At 41.8% G+C, this 15,820-nt stretch overlaps 1 protein-coding gene and 1 long non-coding RNA gene across 8 annotated transcripts in view; one reads left to right on the top strand and one right to left on the bottom strand.

The window, feature by feature from the left end:
* The window catches only part of ADAMTSL1 (ADAMTS like 1), a 389,033-nt gene that overhangs the window by 34,330 nt on the left and 338,883 nt on the right, over window positions 1-15,820 (bottom strand). The window lies entirely within an intron of this gene.
* Window positions 3,506-15,820, top strand: part of LOC126083317 (uncharacterized) — a 59,296-nt gene continuing 46,981 nt past the window's right edge. For both annotated transcript variants that reach the window (XR_007518777.1, XR_007518778.1), the window contains exons 1-2: window positions 3,506-3,583; window positions 10,605-10,697. This is a non-coding gene — a long non-coding RNA (uncharacterized LOC126083317). The remainder of the gene's footprint in view (window positions 3,584-10,604; window positions 10,698-15,820) is intronic.

Below are 15,820 nucleotides of genomic sequence, written 5' to 3'. Positions count from 1 at the left end.
CTCTCGTGGACTTGCTCTGATTTTCTTCAGTTTCAGCTTGAACTTGCATATGAGCAATTGATGGTCTGTTCCACAGTCGGCCCCCGGCCTTGTTCTGACTGATGATATTAAGCTTTTCCATCGTCTCTTTCCATAGATGTAGTCAATTTGATTTCTGTGTGTTCCATCTGGCGAGGTCCATGTGTATAAAATATAGTCACCGTTTATGTTGGTGAAAGAAGGTATTTGCAATGAAGAAGTCCTTGGTCTTGCAAAATTCTATCATTCCATCTCTGGCATTGTTTCTGTCACCAAGGCCATATTTTCCAACTACTGATCCTTCTTCTTTGTTTCCAACTTTCACATTCCAATCGCCAGTAATTATCAATGCATCTTGATTGCATGTTCAATCAATTTCAGACTGTAGCAGCTGATAAAAATCTTCTGTTTCTTCATCTTTGGCCCTAGTGGTTGGTGCGTAAATTTGAATAATAGTCGTATTAACTGGTCTTCCTTGTAGGCGTATGGATATTATCCTATCACTGACAGCATTGTACTTCAGGATAGATCTTGAAATGTTCTTTTTGACAATGAATGCAACACCATTCCCCTTCGAGTTGTCATTCCCAGCATAGTAGACTATATGATTGTCCGATTCAAAATAGCCAATACCAGTCCATTTCAGCTCACAAATGCATAGGATATCCATGTTTATGCATTCTATTTCATTTTTGACAATTTCCAACTTCCCTGGATTCATACTTCATGCATTCCAGGTTCCGATTATTAATGGATGTTTGCAGCTGTTTCTTCTCATTTTGAGTCATGCCACATCAGCAAATGAAGGTCCCGAAAGCTTTACTCCATCCACATCATTAACGTCAAATCTACTTTGAGGAGGCAGCTCTTCCCCAGTCATCTTTTGAGTGCCTTCCAACCTGGGGGGCTCATCTTCCAGCACTATATCAGACAATGTTCTGCTGCTATTCATAAGGTTTTCACTGGCTAATGCTTTTCAGAAGTAGACTGCCGGGTCCTTCTTCCTAGTCTGTCTTAGTCTGGAAGCTCAGCTGAAACCTGTCCTCCATGGGTAACCCTGCTGGTATCTGAATACTGGTGGCATAGCTTCCAGCATCACAGCAACACACAAGCCCCCACAGTACAACAAACTGACAGACACATGGGGGATAATGGACATACCAGGTATTAAGGCCTTGGTTTCTTTTTTTTTTTTCTAAATACTAGTCTCCAGGGAAAGTTCTAGATGAGCCTGGAATATCTTGGTGTGCCCTAAAGTATAATGAAGTTGTCAAAAGGATACAGGAGTCAGCTTAAAGGGGCTCTCATTGGCCAAATTGGGGAAACTTTTTACATCAATATAAAAAATGATAGCAACAGATTATAGTCCATTGGATAATAGAGGAATCTATGAGACTGGACAACTATAAGTAATCAATTGTAATTTCGATGAGGACCAGGATATTTACATAATCTCCCCACAAAATACTTATTAATGAGGAAAAAAGAATTACTTTTCACTGGAAAAACATGGCAGATACTGCCTTAACCAAATGATCAAAGTTAACATAAGCAGTAATGGTATGATGGAAATCATGATCATGTGTTAGGGTGCAATGAGAAGAGCTCAGTATCATTTCTGTGATATTCCTGCCAAAGACATGAAACCTGAATCTAATTGTAGGAAACATCAGACAAATCCAAATTGAGGAATGTATTTTAAAATTATAGGCCTGTAACTTCAAAGTTGTTAAGGTTGTGAAAGTCAAGGGACGACTGGGGAACTGTTCCAGATTGAAGGAGACTAAAGAGACATGACTACTAAGTGCAACCTATGCTTCCGGGATGGACTCTTTGGCTTTTAAGAACACCATTGGGACAAGTGGCAAACCTTGAAGGAAATGCATACTAAGGTCATCGAATGATGGGGCATGAGAGCTTACACTTAGGGTCTCCTATTCCATGGAGCTCAGGAAACATAGGGCTAACAGCTTAGGAAAACACCTTCTCTCTGCTCAAAGAAAGGAATGACAGTGAGAGGGAACCAGAATGACATTTTGGTACCATTAAAATCCCAATAAGGAGCACACTGGCATAGTTGAATTTTGTTTTTGTTTGAATTGTTCCCATGAGCATTCTACAGGGGACATTTTTGCCAGGGACATCCCCCTACTAGGGTGGCAGGTAACATTCCTGAAAATAGAAAAGCATTTATATTCTCTGAAATACTATACAGTTTAAAAAGGGTCTTGTTGACTATTTGCTCTTCCTGATCCACTATAGCCTATGAAAGCAAATCTCAGAAAGCACAGTGGGCCAGAGATAGGTTAGGCCAAAGGAAAAAAATGATGATAATAATAATTGTACTCTGATCCCAGAAATATAACCTACTAGTAATATATTACTAGTAATATACCTATGTTATATATAAAAAAAAAAACCTACTAGTAATATACCTATATCTGTTTAAGAGTTCGAGCTTTATTATATCCTTCACCTTTAATATTTTATCTCTAAAAGGTGCGTAGGAAGAGAAGTTTCACTCCAAAAAGTTTCATTTTGTGAACAATCTTTTTATGTGAAAGTCCATTATGATTATGGAATTCTCCATTTCTCTTTTGGCAGAGCCTGCTCAGAAATAATGAGCTCCCTGTACTTTTGTTTCCAAGGAGATAAGACCAAAAATTCATTCAAGGCCCTTTCAGGAACCTGGCAGGGACCATTGTGCCTAATATGTGACTCTCTGAAGTGGTATCAGGAGAGATAAGCCTCTGTGTCTAGCACAAGCCTCTGTGTCTGTTGTCCTGCCAGCTTCCAGAATCCAAAAAAAGAATTTGGGCCCAAAAGAAAATGACTTCGCATTCCTATAGGCACAATACAGACTGAACCTCCTCCTACTTCTCCTTGCAACCTTGCTGTTCTTTACTGTAATGGAACTTTCGCACGTCTCAGATCCTTGCTCAAAGCCACACCTGAGCCTGGTTCATCGTAGTTAAGACATGCATATAAAGGAGAGAGAGGACCAGGAGATTTTACTAAAAGGTGTCTGCTAAGCACACTGAAGTTGTTCCTGGAGTGATGTCATTGCAGAGAAAAGATTTCAGGGAGGATTTTCAAAAAATTGAGCAGAGAAAAAATCATCAGCATTCAAACAAAATGAAGAGCCTTTAAGTTGTCTGTATTAGTGGGTAGAAAAGATGCTTATTTTAAGGGCAGAAACTGAACAGAGAACAGAGGGGAAAACCCTTCAAAAGTCATGAAACATGTGGGAAATGAAAGTCTGTGTAACAATCCCATTTGCTGAGCCATCATCAACAATTTCACTGCCTTGAATGTTCATGTCTACCAGTTCCTCAAACCTCCAAATCCTGAGATCTTCATGGACAGGTGGTTTCTCTCTCCTCTCACATGTTTTATTTCTTGATTTGGTCACCAAGAAATTTGCTGTAGAATTTTTTTTTTTTTAATCTCAACATACATTTATTTTGTAATAATTTCTATTTTACAGAAAAGTTGCAAGTATAGCGCAATGGGCTTTCTCTTCCTGATCCATTTGAGAGTGAGTTGCTTCTAGCCCCAGAATAAGGTAACAACTAAGATTTATATAGCGCTTTCTAGTTTACAAAATGTTTTTACACATTAAATCTCATTTGATTCTCAAATCAGTCCTAAGAGGCAGGTTATCTCCTTTACTGATGAGAAAGGAAAACTGCAGCTCAATTCCTATCTCTGAATGTCTGTGCTCTCTCATCCTTTTCGTTCAGTAGTGGGAAAAAAATCCCCTCCCTTTTTCTTGCTTGATTTTGCTGAGATAGTCTGGAATTTTCAAAGGGAACTTTACTAAAAGGTGAAATTAACTAGCAAATAAAGAAAATATAAATAGCATAAAGTGGATAAATGAAAAGGTAGGTTGACTGAGTCCTGAATCTAGCTTCTTTATCCAGGGATCTGGCCCACTTTAAGAAAGGAAGGGCTAGGGCAATAGCAAATGGTGTCTAAACAATAATAACTAACATTAATTGACTACTTACTGTGTGCTAAGATACCATTCTAAATACTTTACATATGTTACCTTGTTTACTCTTTTCAATAACCTGAAGATATATGTGGGTGTGTGTGTGTGTGTGTGTTTTTTTTTATATATATATAGCAATTATCTCCATTTTACAGTCAAACGCAGAAAGAACTTGCATAACTTGCCCAAAGTCATGCAACTGAGTTAGTGAGAGATGGCACCAGGCATTCTGGCTCCAGAGCTGGCACTCCCAACCACTATGCCCTGTAAGCTCTAACATGCATGTCAAGGGTGCCAGTAGATGGCAGGTTGGTTAGATGCACAGATGGGAACAGAACTTCTAGGAGAAGACTGAGACCTTGGTCTTTTATTATAAATGCACGGAGCAGTCACTCAGCACTCTCCTTTTATTCCCCATCCTCATCTACATATACCTGCCTTCTCATCATGTGCTGACTTTTTCTAACTAGATAAGAAGTTCCTTGGGATCAGGGGCCATACCTTGTGCTTCTCAGCTCCTATCCAGAGCCTGGCACAGATTAAACCCTCAGTTCAGTAAGACATCTGGTTCCTAAATGATTTTCAGTGAGTAATTGACACTCAAAATGGCAGTGAAGCTCTAACCCTATAATCTAAGGAAGGACTTGCAGAGACCACAGTGAGGAAGAGAATAGACTTTCCAGATTCAAGGGTGGTGCAGTGGTTGAGTGCTCGGCTGCTAACCAAAAGGTCAGTGGTTTGAACCCACCAGCTGCTCTGCAGTAGAAAGATGTGGCAGTCTGCTTCCATAAAGATTTCAGCCTTGGGAACCCTACAGGGCAGTTCTACTGTGTCCTATAGGGTCACTATGAGTCGGAATCGACAACAGCAATGAGTTTTACCAGCATGATCCGGAAGACAAATAAAATGGTTAAAAAATTCAAAAGGAAAGGACAGAGGCTAAAAATTAACCATTAGCATCCATTTTTAGCAAGCACTGAACTGGGCACATTACAGATGACATCTCTTTTAACCCTCACTATAAGTTTTATAATTAGTTCTCTGAGTTGGGTATTATTTACAAAGGACCTGGGTGATGAGGATTTAGAAAAGTGTCTTCTGATCTATCACATCCTCTCTACTCTACCTACCACGTCTTCTGGGAACTGAAGGAGGACAGTCTCTCCTGTCATGGATCCCAGCAAGGCCTGAGGCCATAACCCTGCCTTCTCTGTTGCAGTCAGCCCCCAGCCTCAGGGACTGCTGTAAAACTGCCACTCTAGCACCACACAACCACAAGGAGGCACAGACCACGAATGGAAATTTTCAAGAGCTGTTTTAAGGTTGAGGGAGGATTTATTAGGGAAACTGTAGAGTTCCTCATTTTCCCACTGATGAACTTTCAATCCCTGTCTATCTCAGAGACATCAACCTCATTCACGTCATTTCTGGTAGACATGGTGGGGAGGGCAGACGGGCCTGGGAACTCTGTGCTGGTGCCAGGAAAGGGCAGGAGCAAGTGAGAATGAGTTTTCTCAAGGTCCCCATTTCCTGGCTATCTGGAAGACTTGAAATAAGCCCGAGCCTGAATGCTGGCTGGGGCTTGGAACAGTGGCTGGGCAGGGAGATTTACTGCCCTGCATTCTGTATCCAACTATTTTAAGTGTCACTTATGCTCTGGTGTCTTTTTAAATTTATGGATGTGCACTCCCATCCAAAAGAACCGCTGTCTTCCTTCCTGTGGCTTCCTCGTAACTGCCCTCTGAAATGCTGATTTAGTTTTACACTCTATGTGCTATAGAGCTGCCTGCAGTCCCTATGGGTCTCTATTCTCTGCTTTGGATTTTATATTAAAAAAAAAAAAAGAAGTACATAAACATGTGCCATAAATAACCACAGAATGCTGCTCTTTCTTCGTAATAGCAAAGCATAGTCTCTTTGTGGGTAAACTTTAGTAAATCTTCAAAAGCATTTTCCTTGTGATATAAAACCTCAGCCTACAAGTATAAATGAGGAAACAGATGCCAACTCATGTCTCTTTGAAAAGGGTCAGGATAAATTCCTTTTCCTTTCCCTCACCTCATCGAGGATGCTTGTCCTCCACCGAAGAGTTTTCTTGCCCTTCCTCTACATCGGTTCCTTGCCACCGCTGCAATTTCTGATAGGGCGGGCCCTCACTGTGGATTAATTTTTACCTGACCTTTGACCAGCATCACAGAACTTGCTGTTTCTATTACTATCTTTGGAGAGGAAGTAATGATGATCTTAGTCTTCCAAACTATCATGATGAAAAATGGCTTCCCACCAGATGTGGCCTACGGTGCTCATTGCCGGTCACTGTGCACATTTCCTAATGTAGGGTCTCAGGATGTACCCTGATCCAGGCAGTAAAAGAGAATCAGGAAATGTGCAGGGTGGGACGTGGGGTGGAGGTGTGTGGGGCAGCTGATAAAGCGGCAATTATAATAGAAATGAGAGATGGAAATGACTCAGGAGGTTGTCCAAGCCAAGACTCTTCTACTTAGTCATGTTTCAAAATCACTTGAGAAATTTACGCAGCTTCTTCTCTCCCTAGGACCTAGAATCGAGCTGGGAGACAGAATACAAATGGGAAAATACCACTATTAACACAAGGGGGAAGAAAAAAAAACAAGTGGGAAGGGGTAGGCTAAACGTCACATCAGTGATCTACAGTAGGGGTTGGCAAACTATGGTCTAAGGGCCAAATCTGGCCCTGTATTTGTAAATAAAGTTTTATTGGAACACATACGCACTCATTCATTTACTTACTGTCTGTGGCTGCTTTCACAGTACAACTGCAGAGTTGAGTAGTTGTGATGGAAACCGTATGGCCCACAAAGCCTAAAATATTTACTATCTGGCTTTATAAATATTTACAGAAAACATTTGCCCAACCCTGGTCTGGAGTAAGTGCCGCAGGAGGTCAGCACGAGATCACTTCAGGCCGGGGCACTCCAAGACTTCTCAGAAATGCTCGAATTGCACTTTGAAGACCTCTAGGATTTAGCTTGAGAGGAGGGGGTGGGAGACAATATTCCAGGTAAAGAAGTCAGAAAGCTCAAGGCCATGGCAAGAACTAAGGAGAAGTTTGACTAGAATGGAGGATTATTTCAGACAGGAATAGAATGGAAGGATGGAGGCAGAGGCTAGGTCTGAAGAGCAAAGAGCCTTGAATGGTAGGCTAAAATATTATAAATGATAAAATATACCATTTTCCCATATCAGCTTCTTTATGGGTAGTAGAGAGAGGGGGAAGTGACTTTTAAAGTCCATTTAAGCCCTGAGAATCAATTTTTTAAAAATCCTGATGCCTGACCCCACCCCCAAAGTCCCAGGTAAACATGTTTTTTTTTTTTTAAACCTTCCCAGGTGACTCACTGTACAATGGGAACTCTTACTAGATGAAGGCAATGGCCAGGCATGTGCCTGGGGAAGCCCAGCTCAGGACCAGGTAGACAGCGCAGGTGCCCAACACATGTGAGTTGAATTAACTCAATAATATTGGCTTGTACAAGAGCCAGCCTGATAAGCTCAGTTTTACTAGAGTCAGATATATAACATTCAGTCGGTCACATGTTTTCCAATAAAAGAAATCACTTCTGCCTGCCTTTGACTAGGCCTGGAAAAGCTCACGATGCTCACTGCAATATTGAGTCTGTTTATAAATTTGAGCATTTATAGATTTTTCCCTCACTACTATTTTACCGTGGCTGTTTATAAGGCCTTATACAATTTGCTCTCCCTTGTTACCTCTATGACCTTATTTCCTCCCATTTGGTTACTCCACTCCGTTCATATTGGCTTCTTTGTTGTTCCTTGAACACATTAGGCATGTCCCTGCCTCCAGAACTTGGCAATTGCCCTTCCTTTGCTTGGGATACTCTTCTCTTTTTCCAGACATGTGCAAGGCTCAATCTCTCACATTCTTCAAGCTCAAGAATTACTTTCTCAGCGAGTCCTTCCCTAACCACCTAATTTAAAATCACAACCTCCTTCCCACATAGGCATTACCCATCACTCTTACCCTGCTTATTTCTCTCCATAGCACTTTCAACTTCTAACAGCCTATGCAATTTACTTCTTTATTAGGCTGCTTTCTATCTCCCCTACTACAATGTAAGTTCTACGAGAGGAGGGGTTTCTTATTGTTTTGCTCTCTGCTAAATCCCCAGTGGTTTTAATGGTCCCTGGAACAAAGAAGGAGCTCAATAAATATGTACTGAAGGCATCAATACTCAGAATACTTTTACTCATCCTCCAAGACTGAGCTCAAGCAGTTCCTCTCTTAAACTCCCCCTGATGCCCCCCTCACTGGAGAAGAGTCCTCTCTCCTTTGTTCTTGGCTTACTTTGCTACTCTTTAGAGCCTTTTCACACTCACTGTTGACTTTTTGTCTCTCTCACTACTTGGGAGCTCCTCAGGGGCTGGGAGAGAGACAAGGACTGCACATCCAAAGCAGGTATGTGTGAAGGAAATGAGTCAGGATATGGCAAAAGAAGCTTTGGACTATTCTTTTCCTTGTAACTATGCTTTTTACAGTTGCACACCAATGCAGTTTTCCACTTTATTCTAAAATCTTGACTTGAATGGTCTGGGATGTTCAACTAGCACATAGCAGGTGTATGAGTTTCAGTGAAAAACTCATTGCAAAACTCAATGCAAAAGCAACAGATGCTTTTGAGACTCTGTTGGTTACTTTGGGTGATGCCTCCTTACCCACATCGATCTACCAAGTCCTCTCAATGTTACCTCACATATTCCTGGATTCATCCACCTCTTTCCATTCTCTGCCTCTCTAGTCTAAGCTACCACTATTTCTTACCTGGAGTGCCCCAACAACTTTCTGAAAGGTGTAGTCTACAAAATCTTTTTCTCTAGACAGTGGCCACAGTAAGCTTTTAAAACACAAATCAGAAGATGACTAACCTCTTGATTTAAAGACTTCCCATTAAACTTCAGGCAAAGGCAAACATCTTGCCATGGCTTACTGAGTGCCAGCAATTTGCTCCCACTTCCGCCTTCAGCCTTGTCTTAGGCCACTCTTCCCTCAGTTCCTTACTGTGACGGTTCCTCAAATGCTTTATGTTTTCTAGCTGCAGGACCTTCGGTGCTTTCTGGTTCCTCACCTCAGATGCGCATTCCCCTTCCTTCTCCTGGCTAACTCCTACCCAGTCTTCCATCTCAGCTCAAACATCCTTTGCTCAGAGAAATCCTGTCTAAAACCCAGACCAGGGGAGCTATCCTGTCACATGCCCCCTGAGCACCCAGTTCCTCCCCTTTTTATCCAGTCCTCTTTGTTGGAATTACTTTCTCCACCAGACTCAAAGTGCCCCCACTAGAATTCAGCCTCCACAGGGGCAGGGACATTTATTTGTTTTGTTCTTCACTGTATCCTCAGTGTCTAGGACAGTGCCTGGTGCACAATAGATGCTCATCATGTTTTTAATGAATGAGCACTAGGTTTCTATCTTATTTACTGTGTATCCTTGGTTCTAGCACAGTGCCTGGCACCACACTCATTAAGTATTTATTGAATGAGTAAGCGGATTTACCTTTGGGACACTGCCTTTAGAGACTTTTCAGTTTGAACATTAATATGTACTCACCTATTTTCTCATATACTTCGAAGGGTTTAGATATGAACCCTCTTTGAAGCCTCTACCTTTAGACTCCAGACCTGGATTCTATATATTTCAGCCATAGCTGCCACACCAGCATGATACTATTTTGTAGGAGTGACCCAGTTATGGCCTTGGTAATGGAGAAAGAAAGAGTTATTCACCCTTTAGCATGAGGTTTTGGGTCAAGAAGCACATTGTTGATCCTAGCAGAGACATCTGTCACTACATCTCGGGCCAGTTGGGCTCTGGAATTTTCAGAGGAGACAATGCCCAGCCACCTGCCTCAGAGGGTCAACACATAATGGCCTGGCTGCAGCGTTTGGGCCTCACTTGGCCTACTGCTCCCTTCATGCGGGCTGGGAGGCCCTGAGGAGTGGAGCTGCCCTGGGTCTACAGGGCCTTCGAATCCGGGAGTGTGTTGATGCTGCTGAGCAGCTACTGTGTGTGTTGGCTGTGACCCTCGAGCCCCTGCTGGGGAGACGGACCAGGCACAATGACTTCTTTCATGGGAAGGTTTTACTCTGCACACTCAGCTTTGACTGGATGTCTGTGTTTCTCTCCTCTTGGTAAACCACAAGGCATGAGAAAAGGCTTGGGCCCTTTGGCTCTGTGTGGGGCTAGCATGGCATGTGTCTCCAGCAGAGATGTCGTAAGCAGTCCCTCTGACTGGGGCATCGAGCTTGCTCACTCACAAAGCAGCATCTGTGGCTGAATGGAGGAGGCAGGCCAAACCCATGTATACATTCTGTAAGATACTCTACCAGGCTCTGAACCTAAAGAAGACATGCTGGAACATGGTACTGAGCTGCTTTTCTTAAACCACACAATTATTTTGTTACTGGAGGCACCCGAGGCCATCAAGTCTGACAAAAATCCAGGGCCTTGGAACACAGGTGTTCTCTCTTTTCTGGCTTCTCTGTGGGAGAGCTCTACTCACATATGTTACCTTTCTTTGTTTTTTTTCCTTCCAGGCTATGTTGTCTCATTAAGAATGCCTATCCCAGTAACAGGAAACAAAGGACGTAGTGATACAGTGGAAAGAATGTGGTCCTTGGATACTGTAGGTGGGTGATTATGGGCCGTAGACCTGCCACCATAGACCTCTTTCTACATAATGAGGTGGATGGACTAGATTGGGGCCATAAAGGACTATTTTAGGCTTGTAGGCTATGTGGCCTCTCACAAGGACTCAACTTTGCCATTGTAGTGTGAGAGCAGCCATGGACAAACCAAAACTAAACCCATTGCCATTGAGTTGATTCCAACTCATAGAGACCCTACAGAACAGAGTAGAACTGCCCCACAGAGTTTCCAAGGAGCGCCTGGTGGATTCGAACTGCTGTCCTTTTGGTTAGCAGCTGTAGCACTTAACCACTACGCCACCAGGGTTTCCAGTTACGCACGAATAGGTAGGTAAATGAATGGGTTTGGCTGTTGTTCCAGTGTGACTTTACAAAAACAAGTGGTGAGCTAGATTTGGCCCATGGGTTGTAGTTTACCAACCCCTAGACTAGACTGGAAACCCTGGTGGTGTAGTGGTTAAGAGCTACAGCTGCTAATCAAAAGGTCGGCAGTTGAAGTGAGGAATCTGTGAAACATTTCATAACATGGAGGAACCTAGAAGGCGTTATGCTGAGTGAAATTAGTCAGTTGCAAAAGGACGAATATTGTATAAGGCCACTATTATCAGAACTTGAGAAATAGTTTAAACTGAGAAGAAAACATTCTTTTGTGGTTACCATAGATGGGAGAGGGGCATTCACTAATTAGATATTAGATAGGAACTACTTTAGATGAAGGGAAAGACAGCACACAATACAGGGGAGGTCAGCACAACTGGACTAAACCAAAAGCAAAGAAATTTCCTGGATAAACTGAATGTTTCGAAGGCCAGCGTAGCAGGGGCAGGGGTCTGGGGACCATGGTTTCAGGGGACATCTAAGTCAATTGGCATAATAAAATCTATTAAGGAAACATTCTGCATCCCACTTTGAAGAGTGGCATCTGGGGACTTAAACGCTAGCAAGCAGCCATCTAAGATGCATCAGTTGGTCTCGACCCACCTGGATCAAAGGAGAATGAAGAACACCAAGGACACAAGGCAAGCCCAAGAGACAGAAAGGGCCACAGGAACCAGAGACTACATCATCCTGAGACCAGAAGAACTACATGGTGCCTGGCTACAACCGATGACTGCCCTGACAGAGAACACAACAGAGAACCCCTGAGGGAGCAGGAGAGCAGTGGGATGGAGACCCCAAATTCTCATAAGACCAGACTTAATGGTCTGACTGAGACTAGGACACCGGTGGTCATGGTCCCCAGGCCTTCTGTTGGCCCAGGACAAGAACCATTCCCGAAGCCAACTCTTCAGACATGGATTGGACTGGACAATGGGTTGGAGAGGGATGCTGGTGAGGAGTGAGCTTCTTGGATTAGGTGGACACTTGAGACTATGTTGGCATCTCCTGACTGGAGGGGAGATGAGAGGGTGGAGGGGGTTAGAAGCTAGCAAAATGGACATGAAAAGAGAGAGTGGAGGGAGAGAGTGGGCTGTCTCATTAGGGGGAGAGTAATTGGGAGTGTGTAGCAAGGTGTATATGGGTTTTTGTGTGAGAGACTGACTTGATTTGTAAACTTTCACTTATAGCACAATAAAAATTATTAAAAAAAAAAAAAAGGTCGGCAGTTCAAATCTACTAGGTAGGTGCTCCTTGGAAACTCTATGGGGCAGTTCTACTCTGTCCTTAGGGTCACTATGAGTCGGAATTGACTCAATGGGTACGGGTAGAATAGACTATCTTCTAAGAGTGACTACATAATAATTCTGGAACATGATTATTAAATTTAAGTATCAGCTTAGTCTAGGAAAAAAGTATTTAAAACATTGATGTCATATATAAGCTTTTGGCTACTAACTGAAAGGTTGCAGTTTGAATCCACCCAGAAGTACCTCAGAAGAAAGGGCTGGTGATCTAGTTTCAAAAATAAAATTAGCCACTGAAAACCCTATGGAGCACAGTTCTGCTGTGACACACACGCGGTTGCCAGGAGTCAGAGCCAATTTGAGGGCAACTTGTTTTATATATACACATATACATAATTTTTTTTTTGTACATATATGTCACATATATACACTTCTGCTTCTGACCAAGATGGAGTAATAGAAACTGAATTTATCCTCCCACCTAAAACAATTTAAAAATGGACAAAATATATGAAGCAATGGTTTTCAAGACAGTGAACAGCGATCCCTGAGAGATGGGAAACAAACAAGGTAAACTCTATGATTGACCCTGCTTAGTGCCTTGAGACAGTAGCCAGCATTCCACAGGGTAGGAAACAGTAGTACCTTTTCCCACCAGCTACATGGGAAAACCTCATGACTCATGGGGCATTTGAATAGAGTGTGGTACTGGTATAAAGACAAATAGTCAATGGAACAGAATGGAGAGTTCAGAAACATAGATGGACAACTGATTTTCCACCAAGGTATAACGGCAATTCAGTGGAGAAAGGATAATGCCTTCAACAAATGGTACTGGAACAAACTGGGTATCCATATGCATAAACATGAATTTCAATCCATTCCTCACACCATATACAAACATTCACTTGAAATGGATCAGAATCCTAAACGCAAAACCCACAAATATAAAGTTTATAGAAGAAAACATGAGAGAAAATCTTTGTGACTAGGGGCATGAGGTAACGTTTGGAGATGATGGATATGCTCATTATCTTGATTGTGGTAATGGTTTCATGGTGTATACATCTATCAAAAAATCAAACTGTAGGCTTCAAATATGTATAATTTATTGTAGGCCAGTTATATCTCAATAAGGTTGTTAAAAAACATGTGAAATATATGTCAAGCATATATACAAGTATATCTTTGTATCTCACAAATCAATAAAAAGACCAATACCTATCCAAAAATGAACAAAGCACCTGAATGAGCAATTCCTAAAAGAATGTAAATTACTGATTAAAAAAAAACCCAAACCTGTTGCCTTCAAGTTGATTCTGACTCATAGGGACCCTACAGGACAGAGCAGAACTGCCCCATAGGGTTTCCAAGGAACAGCTGGTGGATTTGAACCGCAGACCTTTTGGTTAGCAGCCAAGCTCTTAACTGCTGTGCCATCGGAGCTCCAAATTACTGACAGATATATTACAAATAAAAATTGTTGAAAATCACATAATTACAGGAATAAAAATACAAATGTATTTATACCACTTTTTTTTGTATTATATTTTACACTATTGTGTATTCTCCAACTAAAAGGGCAAATGTAAAAATATGGGTCATATCTAGTGTTGATAAGATTTAGGGGGAAATGGGAACTCTCCTTCCATGCTAGTGGGCATAAAAACAGGTATAAGTTTTTTGGAGGGCAATTTGATAGCATGTGGAAAAGCCTGAAAACACAAAGTTTTTGACGGAATCGAATTCGACTTCTAGGAATTGATCTTAAATTAACAGGGGTGTACACAGGATTGAGAAATAAAAATATTCATTATATATATATTTAAAATAGCAAAAGATTGCAAAGAACCTTAAAGTCCAACATTACAGAACTGCAAAGAACCTTCAAGTCCAACATCACAGAATTGGTTGAATAAGATATAGTACCTCTAATGTAGCCATTAAAAATAAAATTTTAGAAGAATATTTAGAGACAGAGGTATTTGCTATATAACACTTAGTGGAAAAAGTTACAAGCAGTATATAGACTCTGATTTCATTTTAGACAAAAGATATGTATAATATGTATATTAATGTCTAGGAAAAAGGCCTTTTAGACGGGTATACTCTGAGCTAGGTAATTACAGATAATTTTCATTTTTTTCTTCGCTATTTTTAATTGTTCTACAATGAAGATGTATTGTTCTTATAATAAAAACTCCAATAAAAGTTGTTTTTCAAAAAAAATCAGTGCCAATGCCTTATAAATGATACTGTGGACAATATTAGTCCTGGGCCTTAATGGCCAATAACAATATTTAACAGATGGCTACAAAAAGGGTTAGGTACTACAGGGAGGCTTGAGATGCTGCTGCTCAAAAATGGAGCCCTGCAGAGTCCTGCTTAGGTCTGGACCACCAAGAGTGGCAGCATGGCTGCTGGCCTGGCTCTTGAGAGCATTCAGCACAGTTTAGGTCTCCCTGCAGAAAGGATACCTGTAAACAAGGACTTGGGACAAAGGGTCTGGTTAGGTTGGGTACACTCTGAAAGGCCGAACCTCCACCGGGTATTTTCCATGTCTTAGTCAAATACTGTGAGAGCATCAAGGGACTCATCTGTCCCAACCCCGTACTTCACAGTTATGGAAAATGAGGCTGAGATGAGCCAATGCGTGTGCTGTTTAATCAACCTTCCTTTCTGAAAGTTGTAACAGCGAGTTGAAGTGAAATCAATGCTACAGTATCTAATAACCCACACAGCCACTTCTGGGATAGACTCAGTAGGAATGTCAACGATCAAGCATTAATGGAGAGGAGCAAGCTGTGATGCATGGCTTTCAAAATCCAAAGTAATCCTCCTCCTCTTCCTCCCATGAAAACATGAGAACCAAATTGAGCTACTGTTCCTGCACCATAGTACTATGACATTTTCTGGACCTGGTGCAGCCACATCTTCATACATGGAAGAAATGCATACACCAGAATCTCATCATTTACTGTCTATCGCAGGGTTGACAAATAGGTTTTGTACCGTGTATCAACTGCCATGATTCAGTAATGGCTGTTTGCAGGGAATGTTAAAACGAATTCCAAGGCAGCATCTGGGCTGAGTGAAAAAGAGTGTTATGATTGATTAGAGATATCTGCCTTGGCTGTGGGAGGGGTGATTAACAGTATCTTTGCAACATATTTCCATCCGGGTTTAGAACTTCTGTTATACTCACGGTATGATGAATTACCTAGTATGGCCTTTCCCGTCAATAGTTTTGTAACTCCCACCCAGGTGACTGGACAGGGATGTGCAAATAAGATAACTGTGGCCCACCAAAGGGACTGGTCAGTGTTGCCTTAAAAGAGAGCCAATTCCAGAGCAGAGGGAGGATCCTACCACCATTAAGGAAGAAAAGAGCCAGGATCAGAGAGCATGTCCTTTGGATCCAGCATCCCTGTGCTGAGAAGCTCCTGAAAACAGGAGACACAGAGAGAGAGAGAGACTCAG

The sequence above is a fragment of the Elephas maximus genome, chromosome 9 (genome assembly GCF_024166365.1).
Source record: "Elephas maximus indicus isolate mEleMax1 chromosome 9, mEleMax1 primary haplotype, whole genome shotgun sequence".
Lineage (NCBI taxonomy): Eukaryota > Metazoa > Chordata > Mammalia > Proboscidea > Elephantidae > Elephas > Elephas maximus.
This window is presented reverse-complemented; position numbering and strand designations above follow the sequence as displayed.